General features: G+C 44.9%; 1 protein-coding gene across 1 annotated transcript in view; it reads left to right on the top strand.

The window, feature by feature from the left end:
- LOC142591299 (uncharacterized) overlaps positions 1–16,798 on the top strand; it is a 133,554-nt gene extending 116,756 nt beyond the window's left edge. The window contains exon 4 of the mRNA XM_075703629.1: positions 16,608–16,798. The gene's annotated coding sequence lies outside the window, so the exon portion shown is untranslated. The remainder of the gene's footprint in view (positions 1–16,607) is intronic.
- Positions 16,799–17,100: the final 302 nt, after the last annotated feature.

Here is a 17,100-nt window from a genome sequence, read left to right as displayed (position 1 = left end):
AACAAAAAAAAGCGAACAAAATGGCGAGTGGACTGGCCGCAAGGAACATGCTCGGGGAGCGTCACCATTGAGCACAATATCATAAATGCCTAGGCGTGTTCAGATCAGACGTTTTTCTTTCTCCGACAGTTACGCTTTAAGAAAACGTTTCATGGGAAAATATTTGTTCACATACCTTACACAGCAGCATGTTTATTAAAAATTTCACCGCTTGGCTAGTTAATCTCGAGGACGGGCTCCAAACTACTCACTTGCTTTCCGCACCTAATATTAACTTTGCAATTGTAATTAACGTTGCTTCGCTAATAAACCCGCACCGCTGCTCAATTTACTACGTACCAATGTGGACACTCGTATAATACAATGATGCCACCAAGATTTATATTGATGTTATATTTTTGTTCGGTGCACTAAATCCATCTGGCTTACTGATGGTGCTTCTTATAAAGGAAATGTAAAAGCCTGAACAAGTTCTTCTGGCACAAATCAAGTTCGTTCGCTTAAAAATGTGCTCAATTATGCATTTTGGCTTTTACAATGGATTTTGCTACATCATACAAGAAGCACGCCAGCACCACGGTACATTGAACAAAGTCTGCAAAAACAAGGTGCGCGATCCCGATTAGATTTTTTAGCGTTGGCGGCATCAGGCTCCGTTTCCTGGCGTCATTAGAAATAAAAACAGCTGCCTGGCAAAAGGCATTGGATAAATATTGTAGTACGTTGTAACAGACGGAGCAGCGCGGATGTGTGCCTTGGAACAATACGTGCTGAAATTATAGGATAAGTGCTTTCGGGGGGGGGGGGGGGGGGGTCATTGGCATGCGTTTTGGTTGTCTGCTATTAAGATCTAAAGAAGAAAAGTCCGCGATATTGCGGCAATTGATGCTGACATACGTACGGTCGCGTGATATATGAGTTCCGACACAGTGGCCATAATGGAAGTGGCCTCTGGACTACAGGGCTACATTAACACATGAAATGCTGGTCTAACTAATTCGTTACTGTGAGAAAATGGAAAAGTAAATGGGGAAATGGCACCGTGGTAGCTCAATTGGTAGAGCATCACGCGCGTAATGCGATTGTTGTGGGATCGTTCCCCACCTGTGTGTGTGTGTGTGTGTGATAACTTTATTTGGAATCCGGCGATAGGGAGGCCCGGACCTGGGGCCGCCTAGATGGCCACTGGGAGCTGCTGCTCCCGTGCGGCTTCCTTGGCTCGCTGGATGGCCCAAAGTTGGTCTTGGAGTTCTGAGCTGAGCAGCACGGCCGACCACCGCGCCCGTAGATTTTCTGGGGAGACTGCCATTTTATTTTGGTATATTTCACATCCCCACAACATGTGTTGAAGGGTGGCTCTAACAGACTTGCATAGCTTGCACATATCGCTCTCGTATATATCGGGGTAGAAAGTTTTGAGTTGCACGGGACTCGTATAAGTTTCTGTTTGTAGTCGCCTCCAAGTAACGGACTCAGCTCTGTTCAGTTTAGTGTGAGGCGGTGGTAATACCCGCCTCCAATTTTGATAGAATTTGGTAATATCACTAAATCTTGTTAATACATCTTTTTCTCTCCAGATTTCCTCCTCCGCGTTCTCCTGACCGATGGAAGTCACTCTTTGCTCAGCTCGGCGAGTAAGACCTCGAGCTTCGCGGTGTGCTACGTCGTTGAGGTTGACTGCGGGAATGTCTGGAGTCGTATGCGCTGGGAACCAGATCAATTGCCTGCCGTTCTTCTCTGCATTGGAGAACTTTGCTTCATTGTACTAATGGCCGCTTGAGAATCGCTAATGATGTACCGAGCATTCGTGGAGATCAATACTAGTGCAATGGCTACCTCCTCTGCGGTCTCGGAATGTTTGGTATTAACTGATACGCTTGTAAGGGATTTTTGAGTGTGATCTACGATTACTGCTACATAGCTATTTCTGTCTGGGTATTTAGCCGCGTCTACGAAGGTTGCTCTGTCGTCTGACCCAAAGCTTCGGATAATTTTCTCTGCTCTACTCTTGCGTCTGCCGTCGTTGTAACATGGATGCATGTTCTTGGGTATATTTGGTACTCGGAGTTTGTCACGAATTTCTCTCGTTATCGTGCTCTTTTCCCCGTATAGATTGTGATAATTCATTCCTAGTTTGCTTAGTATATGCCGTCCCGTTTTGGTTTTGGTGAGTCGTTCTGCTTGAGATGTTTGTTGTGCTTCCATGAGTTCGTCCAGTGTGTTGTGGAGTCCTAACTTTAGCAAGAGATCCGTGCTCGTACTGATGGGAACCCCTAGAGCTAGTTTGTATGCTTTTTTTATCATCTTGTTAATTTTATGCTTTTCAGCTGCAAACCAATTGTGGAAGGCTGCTATGTATGTGATCTGACTGATTACGAATGATTGTATCAGCCGTATGATACTTTCTTCCTTCATACCTTGGTGCTTGTTAGTAATTCGTTTGATTAATCTCATAGTGTTAGTTACCTTTGCGTCTAACTTCTTTACGGTTTCCCTATTTGTGCCTTTGTTCTCGATTACCAGACCCAGCACTTTGAGCTGGGTGACTATTGGGATATTCCGCCCGTTCTTGGTGTGTAGCTTGATTTCCTCATGAGCCTTGTTTCTGTCGTATCCTTTGGGAGGCCTGCCTCTAAGTGTGGGGCGGTACAATAGAAGTTCAGATTTCTCTGCAGAGCATGTGAGGCCTGTTCCTATGAGGTGTTCCTCTACTGTGTTAATTGCTGTCTGGAGTCGTTGTTCTATTGACCCGTCGCTGCCATCACAGGTCCAGATAGTAATATTGTCCGCGTAGATTGTGTGATTCAGGGACTCTATGTGATTTAATTTTTCGGGGAGTCCCATCACGACGAGATTAAACAGCATCGGCGAGATGACAGCGCCTTACGGCGTGCCGGCCCCCCCTATGTCGATCTCGGGCGACTTGAGCCCTCCGACGGAGATGACTGCTTTCCTATCTGATAGGAAGCTCTTGATGTAGTTATACGTCTGTTGCCCTAGTCCTATTCGTTCGATGTTTTCCAATATGGTTGCGTGGTTGGCATTATCGAAAGCTTTTTTAAGATCAAGGCCCAAGATGGCCCTTGTCGAGCGCGTGTTATAATCGATTATCTGATGCTTAAGTTGGAGCATCGCATCTTGTGTCGAAAGATTTTTGCGAAATCCTATCATTGTATCTGGGTATATGGTATTATCCTCTAAGAAGTTGTCTACTCTGTTTAAAATTACATGTTCCATTAATTTTCCGACGCAGGATGTTAGGGAGATTGGTCTGAGGTTGTCTATCTCAAGCTTCTTACCAGGTTTTGGAATAAGCGTTATCGTCGCTTTCTTCCATTGAGCTGGCACTTCTCCCTTTACCCAACACTCGTTTATGTATTCTGTTAGTTTGGTTATCGATTCATCATCCAGGTTCCTGAGAGTCTTGTTGGTTATACCGTCCGGGCCTGGGGCGGATTTGGTGTTTAACTTTTGGAGGGCCGCGCGGATTTCTGCCTCCGTGAGTTCCTTGTCTAATTTTGCGTTTGTATTCCCGTTGTAGCTAGGATAGATGCAAGGGGGTGCCTGTTATAAGTATTTCTGCTGTAATTCATTGAGAAATTCCTCTTCTGTACCCTCATATGCGTGTATTAACTTATTAGTGGCTTGCATGTGATTTTTCTTGTTATTGTCATGGTCAAGCAGGAACCTGAGCATGTGCCAGGTTTTGCCGGTGCTTAATTGTCCGTCCATGAAATTACATATCTCGTCCCATTGTTGTTTGGTCAATTGCTTAGCATGTTCTTCTATTTTTTTGTTGAGGAGCGCTATGCGCTTTCTTAACTTTCTGTTATGCTTCTGACCGCTAAGTCTATTCTGAAGCGACTGCTTAGCTTCCCACATGTGGAGAAGTCTGCTGTCGCATTTATCCAAGTTAGATTCAGGTGGTGCTATTTTTGTGGCAGCTTTGACGTCATCACTGAGCTCCTTAGTCCATTATTCTATGTCTGCGATTCATCGTTGATGTGTCCTCTCTCGCGTTCTACGAAATAGTTCCCAGTCTACTAATTTGATCTGTCGTTCCTTGGGTCTATTCGGCCCTTCTCTGACGTGTAACTCCAATATGCGGTGGTCACTACCCAAATCTTCCAGTGTGTTGTGCCACGTCGCCTTTTCAATATTCTTGGTAAAGGTTAGGTCTGGGGTTGTGTCCCTGTTTAGCGCCGTGCCTACTCTGGTTGGAGTGGCGGGGTCTGTGACAAGCGTGAGGCCTAATTCTTGCGAGTCGTTCCATAAGTCCCTTCCTTTTGCTCTGGTATATAAGTATCCCCACGTGGTGTGTGGGGCCTTAAAGTCTCCTCCTATAACTACCGGATTTTCTCCAGCAAGTCTGAGTGTTTTCTGGAATAGGTTCTTGAATTTGTGTTTATGTAGTATGGGGTTACTATAAATGTTGAGAATAAATAAGCTACGTCCTGTCTTTTTTTGTGGGATGAGTTCCAATAGAATATTGTCAATGTGCGTTATGCCTGTGTTGTGCTGCATGCAAGTTATGTTTCTTGTTACCAGCGTAGTTAATGCCCTGGTGTCCCCTTCGGCATAGCCAAAAGATCTGTATCCTGCTAGCTTTGCAATCCCGTGTGTTTCCTGCAGAATTATGATGTCCGGTGTATCCTTGTCTTTCAAATACTGCTGCAAAACTGACTTTTTGTTTTCGTCACTTCTACAATTCCACTGCCATATCCTGAACCCATCTTCAGCGCGCCTCATTTCGGGTGCGACCATGGGAGGGAGACGGGAGGTTGGAGAGAAGCTGATCTTATATAATTAGGTGGTTGTGAAGTGGGTAAGGATTGTGGTGCTTCTGACGCAACAGAGGGGAGTCCATTACCTGGTGACTGGTTTGCCTCTAGGATGTCTAATCTACTCATAATTGCTGCTATTGCCTTAGCCATTTCATTCATCATTTCGTCCCGTTTTTCATTTGACTTTTGTATTTCTGCTAGGCTCTTTTGAATATCGGCTAATGCTTTATCTACCACAGCGTTATCTTGTTTATCACTGATGGCTTGGGCCTTGCGTTTGAGTGGAGGGGGCTCATCCCCTTCGTACATCTTATTGTCCGGGATTTCAAATGGCTCTTTCGTGCTCGCGTGTGGAGTGGAAGTTACAGGATTTGTTTGGTTTTTTCCTTCCTTGAGATTTTTGAATTCATCGCTCATACGTGCTAGCAAAATCCTCAACTGCGCGTTCTCGTGTTTTAGTTGCTTGATCTCGTTATTAATGGCAGTCTCCCCACCAGCCTTCGGGCGCACGCCGTCGACCACGTCTGCCCAGCTCACCGTGTTAGTCTGGTTTGCTGAAGAGGATGGCCTAGTTCTGGACCTGGATCTGGATCGTGTCCCCGGTGTCCTGGAGCCGGACCGGGATAAGGATCTGGTGGTGGATGGAGACCTTGTTATCGATCTGGAGCGTCGTTCCCTGGCGTTTAGGAGGCCAGGCGTTCCGCGAGACTCTGCTCTGTCTTCTCTTGAGATAGCGTCTTCATGATCTTCTTGTCGTTCTCGTTGCAGTCTGTGCCATTGTCTCTGTTTAACGATGAAGGGCTTTTTGAATTTGGCTTTGCACGTCTTGTCTGCGGTCGGATGGTCCTCGCCGCATAACTGACATTTAGGTTGGCACCTGTGGTCTTTATCTGGGTTTGGTGTTCCACATCCCGCACAAATCTTGTTGTCAGGGTTGGGACATACATCTCCTCTGTGTCCAAGTCTGTTGCATTGGTGACAGAAGTCCACTTGTTTCCTGTACAGGGAGCAAGGGAGTAGCGCTGCCCTGTATCGGACGTACGTGGGCACTTTGTGTCCTTCAAAGAGCACAATCACTGTGGTAGTATTACTGAGTCTCTTTGCTGCTATCGCCGTTGGGTTTTTACTCGTAACCACCGCTTCTGTGATGTCTCTTGGGCCCTCGTCGAGTGGGATTCCTCTGATGACTCCTTTGGCCGTCATGTCAGGCGCTGTCTCGTAAGCATTGGTCTCGTAAAACTTGTCTTGAATCTTGATACGTGCTACTTCCTGATATTTGTTTGCACGCTCTTGATCCGAGGTACTGACGATGAGGATATTTTGATAATTGTTGGGGCAGACAATGTCCTCCTCCCTTTCGTCTCGAGGAATACCTGCCGCATCTTGTACCGCAGCTGTGAGGGGAACTATACCGTGCTCGGATAATTTGAGTCCTCCACGCGGTCTGATCACAATCTTGTAATCCCCTCTTGGCAAATGTGGCATTCTGCTTGCCTTGCGTATGTGCTCTAGCCTGCCTTTCCATGGGTTATTGTTGCGCTTGTCGAGCCGCGTCGGCGACAAGGTGCTCTCGCGATGTTGGGAGGTTCGCCGGTCTGATCTGTGTCTGACCTCCTTCCATCCCTTGCTTGTATCCATTTCTTCCTGGGATATGCTGCGCCCCTCTACGGTGACTTCCATCATTGAGAAAATGATCGGCAATTGTTGAAGAAGCCAGCTCCGGCGCGTGGCCTCGCGGCTCTCTCGCCACGAGGTCCGGCCAAAATATTGTCGTAGAGGCTTGAAAAATTGGAATCCCACCTGGTTTTCGGTATCCACTTGTTCCTGGGAACGAGCTGCGTCCGTTGGCGTGCAATAGCGGGTGGCTTTTTGGCGATTTGCGCTAGAAGAACATTCGTGGAATACGGAGCCGACGTGATGTGCATCCGCTCCCTTTATTGTTTATTTATTGTTTCCTTATTTCATTCATTACGCACAAGTAACTTCCCCTATGTTGTTCTTCGTGCAGTGTTTGCTGACTTCTTATGATATGACTACTAAATATCGGGCCCCTCGGTTAACCCCCTTTCTTCTCGTTTATGACATAACGAGGCTCTCGGATCCGGCAACATTCACGCCTTCAGGTAGCATGTGTGGGTGTATTGACCAGTCGCCTTCACCCAAATAGATCACGTTCTCGTGACGCCTGCGGCAGAAAGGATGTTCCTCATCCGCCGCCAAAGTTTGTGAGTGGTGGCGCTGGCTAACACTGGCAGGGTTCTACTAGGAAACATAAATACCCAAGAAAGTGGATGGGGAAACGGTGCCGCGGGAGCTCAATTGGAAGAGCATCGCACGCGTAATGCGAAGGTTGTGGGATCGTTCTCCACTGGCGGCAAGTTGTTTTTTCGTGCACTTTCATTTTCATTAATTTATCGTTTCTTTATTTTATTTATTAAGCGGAAGTAATTTCCCCTACGTTGTCCTTCGTGTCAGTGTTTGTTGGCTTCTGATCAGGTGCACCCAAGTGTGATATGTAGAAGTTTGTGACTATGCACTTTGCATGGATTAGACACGATGACACTACCCCAGTGATCAGCATCGGAGACATCGATTTGAGCATTTCAGAACCATAGAAGAAATGGTTCGTTGACTTTGGGCAACAAGAATTTGATTTGAAGTGTGAACCAATCCAAGTCACTCATATAAGCAACAACGGTCGTGTACATATTTAACTTTGGCCAAGAACCTGTCTAATGTTGTAACCGTAACAATTGATATATATCGCTATAATTACAAAGGTATTGTCACTACCATTACCAAATGATGAAAATAAATACAAAGTCCTCGTGTCAAATCGTGTGTGATGTGCTACAGCTTAGGTGGTCATCCACCTTCCCAGAGTGGAATGACTCCTACATTTTTTTGTTCTTTTTTTGGGTCGGTTTCGCTTTCAAATAGCCATAATGCTATAAAGGCAGAGCCATTCGTTCGTGTCTCTGTGGATATAAGTACGAGTTCAAATAAACTCTATATCCGCGCCATGGCTGATTAGCAGGTATGATGTTGGGCTGCCAGGTGCGAGGCCGCAGGGTCAGATCCCATCCACGGCGGCCGCATTTCGATAGAGATGGAATGCAAGAACACCAGTATATTTAGATTTACGCGCACATAAGGAGCCCAGGTGGTCGAAATTATTCCGGAGTCTCCTTCTACGCTATGCCTCATAATCAGATCGTGATTTTGGCACATAAAAGCCCATTTGTAATTTAATTATTATGTGGAACTCCAAACAAACATTAGGAAACGAATTTTAATTTAGCTAGCGCCTTCTTACATATATTCAGAAAATATGCATAATTTGAAAAAACAATACTTCAAGTATACAACTGTATACCTCAGCAACTCAAAATGATATCGCAGATATGTAAGTTGCACTTAATTGGAAAAAATGATATGACACCCTAAAACACACCACTAAATTTTGAATATGGCATTCGTCAAACCTTTCAATCAAAAGTCGTACATTCATAAAGGAAATTTGTCCGATTGAGATGCTCCTAGGGGTGCACTGTATAGAGATGCGATATTAGTTTTTGATGCTAAGTAACAGATTTGTAAACTTCGCGCTTCTATTCTTTGTTCAGATTTACCGATTTCCGACAATTCGTGTAAAAGATAACGTGGCCTAAACCAAAATTATCTTGCAGCAATCACTATGATTGAACGTTATATCGTTAATTCATCAATTGCCATTCAGATCAATTTACAGGATTTCTTATAAAATTATTTATGCATTTTTATATGTATTTGACCATCCGTCAACCTAGATAGGCCCGACCTAAAGCTTTCTTTTAATGACTCACACTGGCTCTTGGAAACGCACGAAACACAATGCTCTCTGTGCGCAAGTCCGCGGCCGCAGTGATGCGCAAAGAATAAGAAAAACAATCCACTAAGACAAATTAAGGGAAGCTTCATAGGAGAGGTTACCTCGGCTAGACATCTCATCCGGAACGCCGACGAGCGGTTTGGCCAGGTGTCTAGCAAAATTGTAAATTCGTTGCCCGTCGAGCAAGTAGCTGGTTGTCTTTGGGATAAGGTTGATACATAGGCGGGCTCATGGTGTGCTTCTTTTTATTGTGTTTTATTTAGTTGTGCGCCGTGGAATACGTCGTGGCGCGAATTTCAATTCATGAGGGTTGATACGCCACGCAGTGGCGAAAAAAGAAATCTGAAAGTATGTCCAGAATTTCTCGGTATGCGTCAGAGACGTCCGATGGGCGTTTCAACGGAACAAGTTCACGTCTTGAGAAACAAGAAATAAGCTTGCGAATAGGGGCATGGGAAGATGAGTACTAGGGCGCGTGTTGATTTCTTCAGGATGACGTCAGCGTTTTATTTAGCGTTGATTTCTGAGAAAAGGAGTTCAAGTTATGTTTATTTGCATCACAACGGAGAAGCTTCTCAGTCGAAAAGAGAACGTATTTCATTTGTGGGTGTCGAAGCACTATGGGTAGATTACGTATGATAATGATATCACGAATACATCATTATTAGACAATATGATTTGAAAACAAGTTCAATATTAGTACAGTGTAATAAAAAGGGAAGCTCCGGCCTCCACAGTATAACTGTAGTGGACGCAAAAATTAACCGGCTGAACAAAAGACATTCTTGTAAGTTTGTGAATAAGTTTACTCCCGAAGGCAGGAAGTGTAGTGGACAAGTCGGTAATTGGCTCCGGCAGTGATGAAATCCCGCAAAAGACGCGATGACACCATAACGACAGAACTGCTTCTTGGCCTAGTTGGTGCTTGCTAAAACACATGCTTTTTTTTTTGTCGCTATTGAACACACACAAAAGGAAGACACCTAAAGACAACACAGGCGGCTGCGATAACGACATGCGGCTGAACGCCAACCAATAAATACAATTTTCTAAAACCGAACTTTGACTCCTTGTTTTCTACTGCTACTCTTGCCTCACATTAAAGGAGCCTGGCGGAGAGGAAAGGTGACACGAAAAACTAGTTTGGACCTTGCCATCACGTCGCATGTGCACAATGCCCTCTCGAGCTCCCTAGGTGTCGTCAGATTAGCCGCTCGACAGCTGTAATTATCCGTCACCCCGCAAATAAACTGCACAAACTGCAGTGTTCGTCCTTTTATTAATGTGCAAGTCCTGAGGAGACGTAGATAGAATGGTAGAGAGGGGGCAGGCGGATCAGGAAGAGAATGGGTAGAAAAGGCGCAGCCGCGAAACGGGTGAATAACAGACTTGCCACTCCTCGCTCTTAGTTCTCATAGAGTGGGGAAAGTCGGGAGAGGGAAAAGGAGATGTAAGGGAAGTGAAGATAAGGAAAGGCTGCTACTATAGACAGGAGAACAGTTGCGGACAAATAGAAGGTACGCTACTGTCGTTTCTCTGATTTCTGAAAAATAAACACCATTCAAATTCGTCAAGCAGACAACTGACAAAGGGCGTGCAGATGCAAAGATATCACCGCAGAGCCTAAGTGGGATATGGAAGCAGGCACTCGTCAAAATCAACACTTTTGTGCCCGGCGCGGTGGATATGAGGCTATAGCATTGCTCATTGTTGCGAATTCGATCCCCACCGCGGCAGCCACATTTCCATGGGAACTAAATGCAAAAGCGGCCGTACACTTAAATTTAGGCGCAAGTTAATTCACACCAGGGCATCAAAATTAAACCAAGATCCATCACTATGGCGTACCTCATGATCCGATTGTGGTTTGGCACACACACTCGCATTATGCGCCCAACACTTCTGCCGCTCTGCGATGCGCCATGTGAAGCAGTGACAATGCTCAGCCCGCTCATAGGTTCTGAACGATGGTGCACAACAACGCCTCAGGCATAGATGTCTCGCCGTACGTTCTGTGTACTATGCAGACAGACAGCATTGGTGCAGACAAAGTAACATTTGCCATGAACTCACTACTCTCTAATTGCACTGAACGCTGAAGATATTGATCATTCGCTGTCAGCATCACCACAAATTATTGTCAACCAAAGCAAACATTGCAGAAAGCTTTGCTTACATCGATTCCCACAATGCGTGGGATTCGCATAATTTGTTAGACTCGGAACTTATATTGACACTTGTTCTTGTTCCGCTCTATCGGGGGATCGTGCTTCAGCGTCTCACAGATGTTATCGCTCAGCGCAGGTAGCCCGTGTATGTATCGGAAGTTTCGCGAATGTTATCAATGGCTCTATGCGCAGTCCGTTGTCACTGATCCATGTGTAATCTAACTCCATCTATGCGCGACGCGAATTGTGTAGAGCTCCCTGGAGAGTTCTACACAATTCGAAGTGGGTAAATGTGGCTGTCGGGTTCAGGGTAAAATTAATTTAGATGGTTCAATCCTATGGCCGTTACGTCACTGCCGAGTTCTGTGGGATTACACTCCTCAAAATTGGTGACAATTGATAGTGAAATCAGGAGTTTATGAACGGCAAGAAGGCACAAGCTTGGCCTCACGAGAATAAAATGACTTTCTAACCAACATGGTCAGGAGGCCGTGCTATAGGTTCAGCGTCTATCGAAAATCCCCCAAAATAAGAACAGAGGCCCACAATAACCTAGCTATCTTGGGAAAGGTGAAAGCCCTGGAAATTTCAAGGCAGCACTAACTTGAATATAAAATATAACTAAAGGATAAATGCCATCACGTTGACATGATGGCTAACTTTTGGGACCAACAAATTGGCTGTTGAAGGAGTTGAGCTCAAACCCAATGGTGCGAAATAGAGCGAGAATGTCCGTAAGTGTTGAATATAACTAAAGTAGGTCCTCTGGCTGACGCCAGCGCCTGGTAACAGTGAGGCGACTGCACATTAAGCAGATGCCTGGTACTCAGTCGTTACAGGGTGAGCCAGGCCTGAAATTCGGGGCACGGACTACATCACATGAAATACAGTGCACCCTACGGCGTCATTCTTCGACGGCTAATACCGATTCGCGCACAATGAGGATGCAAACAAATTGTCTCACGTGCCTGCTGCCACCTTCCTCTAACTTCCAACGGTATTGATGTCCTTGATGTTCGCAAAACTCCTGAATGCAAATAAGTGCGACGAGTTGTGCGCAAAGTCTTTTTATTATGTGGGTAGCCTCTTTGAAGTTCTAGATCTGCTAGTATAATTTGCGGCTATGTGAGAAAAGCGGAACTACAACATGGTAGACGATATGTAGAACAGATGAATCTCGCACGTATTATAGCGCAATAACTTTAAATAGCGGTCTTCCGTCACGCACGTGCATAACTGTGACAGGAAACTACGTTGAAAACTACAATACTATATATGTCATAGCCGAAGGTGTTCCTAGGCCGGTGGCCAGTAAATATGACGTAATATTTCGAACAGTGCGGCTATAGCAAGGTAACGGACGATGACACAGACCATTTGCCCAATCGTTCTGCGCGGCTTTGAGCCTCATGGTGCAAAATAAACTTATCTATGTAGCCATCTGCATACTTAGCCCTTTCAGCCCTGGATTTTCTATTATTTGCATATATTTTTTTGCTGTGCATATTTTGCACCATAAGGACTCTAGAATCATGCCTGAGCAAAAAATAAGTCATTTGTGTTATTATTTACCGGTTTACAATCATGTCGTCAAAACCGCACATCAGGGCTCAGTGGTTGCGAAAGGCAGTGAAAAGCTAATTTATTCAGAGATGGAAAACACAGTCATGGCAAACACAAACATCACTAAGTGTTCATGTGGAAGCCTCTGAAGCAGTTTCGAGCCTTTGCAAGACACAGGTGAACGTTGCATTTTTCGCACATGATACGGGTTTGTCCTGTGCATCCCTCGAGCTTACAACGCTGTTCCCTGCTGTCGGTACGAAGAGGCCAGTGTCCCACATTATCAAACCTTACGTCTTGTACAGGCCGATTTTCAGCATATCTTGCTTTTTTCGAAGTCACCAGAGGGGAGAGTGACGGCCTTCCTCGCTTTTGCATCTTTGGCAGGCTGTCGGCTCGTGCGAGTGCTTCGCTAATATGGAGGGTGAAGTCAAGTAAGTCCAGTTGCTTGGCAGGGATCAGCCCTTGTGCAGATGCATCACGTCTATACTCCAGCCATGCGTTCACAACCGAGGCATTGATAACGTGAAATATCATCCTCAGCGTCCACTTTCGTGACCGAATCTTCGTACGGTAGAGCGCTACAAGGAAGTCGGTTTTATCGACTCCACCCATGCTGCTGTTGTACATCCTTACAACAGCTGGGCGTTTCACTTCAATGTAGCCCTTATCCGTCTTGCTCCACCACTTGGCGTTGTCCTCGTCATCAATGGCCACAAAGTTCGATGCCATGGTCACAGCTTTGTTGTCATACCATCGCGTGACAGCTACTTTTCCGTCCTTGCTGACCATGGAAGCAGAAGTTCCGCGGCCTTTTTTCTTTAGAATGTTCTCTGACTCCAATGGGCATTTTTCACACCGGTTGGTTCGAATAGTTCCTGCCGCAAATATTTTCTTGTGTAGCAGCGCGCGCAGAAGAGGTAGCGATGTAAAATAATTGTCAAAATATAGTTTGTGTCCCTTGTCGCAGGGAATTCGATAAGCCAGCTTAGCACCTGTCACACCATATTGTTGCTTGAGACTTTCTTCTAACCGTGTCGTTGACCCCTGATACAGCAGCGAAGAATACACAATGCCAGACTCTCCACAAAGCATGAAGATTTTTATACCCCAGGTGTGTGGCTTCCCTTTCACGTACTGCTTGATATCCAGCTTTCCTTTGAAGGGAACAATTTGTTCGTCGATACACAATCGCTCCTCCACATGCAGTGCCTGACACCTTTCTTCGAATTTATCAAGAAGAGGTCTTACCTTCCAGAGGCGATCATCAGGGTCAGGCCGAGACACGTCAACAATGTGGAGATTGTGTCTCAGCTTTTCAAAGCGGTTCCGTGAGAGCACGGTAGATGCAACCAGCCTAGTCTTCATTTCCGGCTTCCAATATAACCGCAGCCTTGGGTATCGCATGACGCCCATGATGAGGTGAAGTGCAAAGAGTTGTCGGATCTCTTGCTCGTTTGTATTTACCGATTTGCCTTCTTGCAGTACCGAATACTGGTTAGTCTTTTCGGCTAGTTCAATGAATACGCTCTTCGGAATGTAGCGACAGAAATACCCCCACGGTGAGTGCATTTCTTCATCTGCATTCACTGAAGCAAATTCTTCGCACTGAAAAGTTGTGTCCGGTTTTATGAACTTCTTCCTTGTCCATGCAGCTGTCGATGGTTGGCAATCATCGTCCGAGCTTTCATCCTCGCTTTCTGCCTGTTCTGGCTCAGGCTGCTCAAACTCGTCACCGCTGTCGGAAGATCCGTCGATTTCTCCCTCCACATCAGACAAGTTTCCATTATCAAGCTCACGGAAAATTGCATCCGTGCATTCTTCCAGATGCCTAGAACGCAAGTCCTGGCGGGAATAGAATGTATCTGTCGGTATACACGGTATAGGCGTGCCTGAAAAAAGAAAAAAAAACACGCACTGAAATCGGACGGATGGCAAACCGACGGCACGCCATACACAACCACAAAGCCCTGCTCTCGTCAAAACCGCACACGGAAAAAACATCTTCTTACAAGTAATATCACCATGCAATGATGCTTATTCAAGCACATGCGTTCTCTGCAATCTGTTTAGAGACTATATAAAAAATCGCAACGTAAACTACGCAGGGGGTATTCAATTGAAAATTAAAAAAGAGCGCACGTACCTGACGGCGTGTCTGCCATGTTGATTGTTGTCATTTCTTCTTCCTCGTTCGACACGGCTCCGCAGAGTCACGTGACTAACCATGGCGATGGCACTAGTACTTCCAATAGTACGAGTGGGGGAAAATACAAGCAGTTTCGGTTCTTTTTTCATGCTGAAAATTCCGATTGCAAGTCCTGTCGTCATTTGACGACGCCAGGGCTGAAAGGGTTAAGCACATCTCGATTTCCAGCTGCGGCAGTAGCCCATGAGTGCGGATACCAAAGTATTTGGAGACGACTTAACGAAACTGATAAGTGAAAATCAAAATCCACCCACAAGGGCTTTCCTCGTATACGCTGTGCGGTGTTCGGAAGACAAGAATATGTGCCGACCCAACAAAAGCTGCCAGCAACAGCTTCCAATGATTACCCTGGCCAGTTTAATCTGTAGCATGAAGAAAAAGAAAACATGGCTGCCTTTAGGAAAGGCTGTCAAAAGGCCAGAATCAATCATCGCTCGTCGCGACTAAAGGCTCGAAGGATGATAAGTCCTTTCCAGCTGACGAGCGGCTGCGCTTTCTCTAGAACACTGATAACGCTGGCAAGACAGGCCTTGTGGTGAAGTTCAGTGCACAGGGATAGCTTTTAATTGCTTTAATTTTATATTGTTGATTTCATCCCTGCGGCAACGCGGGAAGTTTGAAAAGTTTAAGGTCAATACGCCACGGGATGGAATTAACGCGAACTAAACCCTGATGTCCAGAAAAGCTTCATAGGCTTACGAAGAAATTAAGCTGTGACTATAACGGAATGTTTTCTCTGAGCAGTAGCTTATATTGTGATGACTAAAGGATAACAAAACCACAGAAGAAAACGAATTGAGGGACACGAACAGCGACCACGCTACTTTTAGCAAAGAATACGAAGTTGGCGCGTCAGCTCTTGTGGTCCCTAAATGTAGAGCTGGTTTTGTTTCTCGCACCCTGGTCCTCCATCCTGTGTTTTTGATGTCGTGACAATATATACAGTACAAATTATATATATCGTATAACGCCATAAAGAAAGTTAGTGTTAGCAAGATAACCCGAAAAATGTTTCTTTTCTGCATTGCTATTCCCGTGAAGACGGTTTTCTGGTACGTGAAATCCATTTGTCTGTGTTTGCACCAGGCAACTACTTTCTAGGAAGGCCTCCATTTAATCTGTTGCTCATTAGTGAAATTGGTTTTTTCGTACGTCACATATTTTATTGCGAGATTTCTATGTCAATTCGAAATACCAGAAAGGCGAGCAACGGATTTTTATTGAACATAGAATTTTTAGGAAGAAAGCTTGTTCATCATAATCAATTTGGAGTGGCTAGAAAGATATCTACGCCCGTTCTATTACCCTCTGGGTTGAAGAGTAACTTCTTTTTTTTTCATACACAATTCACAGAATTGCGTCTCATGCGTTGTTAATATTGAATTTATCGATGAAATGGCGCATTGCTTCAAGTAGTCCTTGTAAAGGCGGCTCTTAATCCGAGCTGTCTTCTTGTCTACATATTATACTCAACGAGAAAACTAATGATAAGTTCATTACTTATGTGTTTTATTATAGTGCACTCGATAGAAACTTGAAAAATAGGGTCGCATTGATAATTTCGTCTCAGCTATTTTCTTGCACTGCGCTGGAGAACAATTTGGCTGATAACAATATTATTTTTGCGTCTGTAGAGCAAGCGTTCTAAGGTGCTCAAAACGTGTACTTGCAATACATCTGGCGCATGTATGTATTCTACGATTCGCTCTCATCTAATACTGCTGCGACTACATTCTTTTTTTTTCTATCAATGTCTGGGCTGCAACCAAAATGTTACTTCAATCCAATAAGGCTTCGACCATGGTTAGTTGGTATGAGATTGTTCTGTTGGCTGAGATATGCAATTACACAAAGAACAAAAATGAAACCCCAACACTGGCAAATATGAGCCAGTTTCTCTTTGCCCTTTCTTTAACAGCATAGCGCAGCGAAGAGAACGATGTTTCAATTCGCTAACATAAACTGGTAAATAGGACATGATATTTTCTTTAGCTCCTGGTTTGTACTTTCAGCTTGGTTGAACAAATATCGAGACCCTTGCGTGCTTTGCGCCTGCAAGTATTCTGACGAGAGGTACTGTCAATGGAATGACGAGACCAACTGCTACTGCGTCAGGGGCTGCTACCGAGAAGGCGTCGATGGCCGCTTCCTGACCCTTCGAGAGTGCTTTCCCATTTTGAATAGCTACCAATAAATGATGGTTGCAGACGGCCGTGTTTGATTTTTGAAATTGTGCACATATTCCGGGGGGTCTCTGAAGTGTGCGCATGAATAAAAATGACGTAAACAATTGCTTACAATTACATTATTAAAGAAACATGCACATTAATGAAGTGGCGCTGCGAAAAATGTGAATCAGTGGATTGTTTCTAGCAATAGGAACTGATGTACTGGCACATGTTATAAAAATTTGTCTGTTCATTCACAAAAGCTAATTGCAACTTTATTGGGGATAGGTATAATATGTACAGTTAATGGAGCTTCTGTGTTCTGTTACTATGAAAG

The sequence above is a fragment of the Dermacentor variabilis genome, chromosome 8, assembly GCF_050947875.1.
Source record: "Dermacentor variabilis isolate Ectoservices chromosome 8, ASM5094787v1, whole genome shotgun sequence".
Classification (NCBI taxonomy): domain Eukaryota; kingdom Metazoa; phylum Arthropoda; class Arachnida; order Ixodida; family Ixodidae; genus Dermacentor; species Dermacentor variabilis.
The sequence above is the reverse complement of the archived record's forward strand: the minus strand, read 5'-3'. Positions and strand labels throughout refer to the sequence as shown.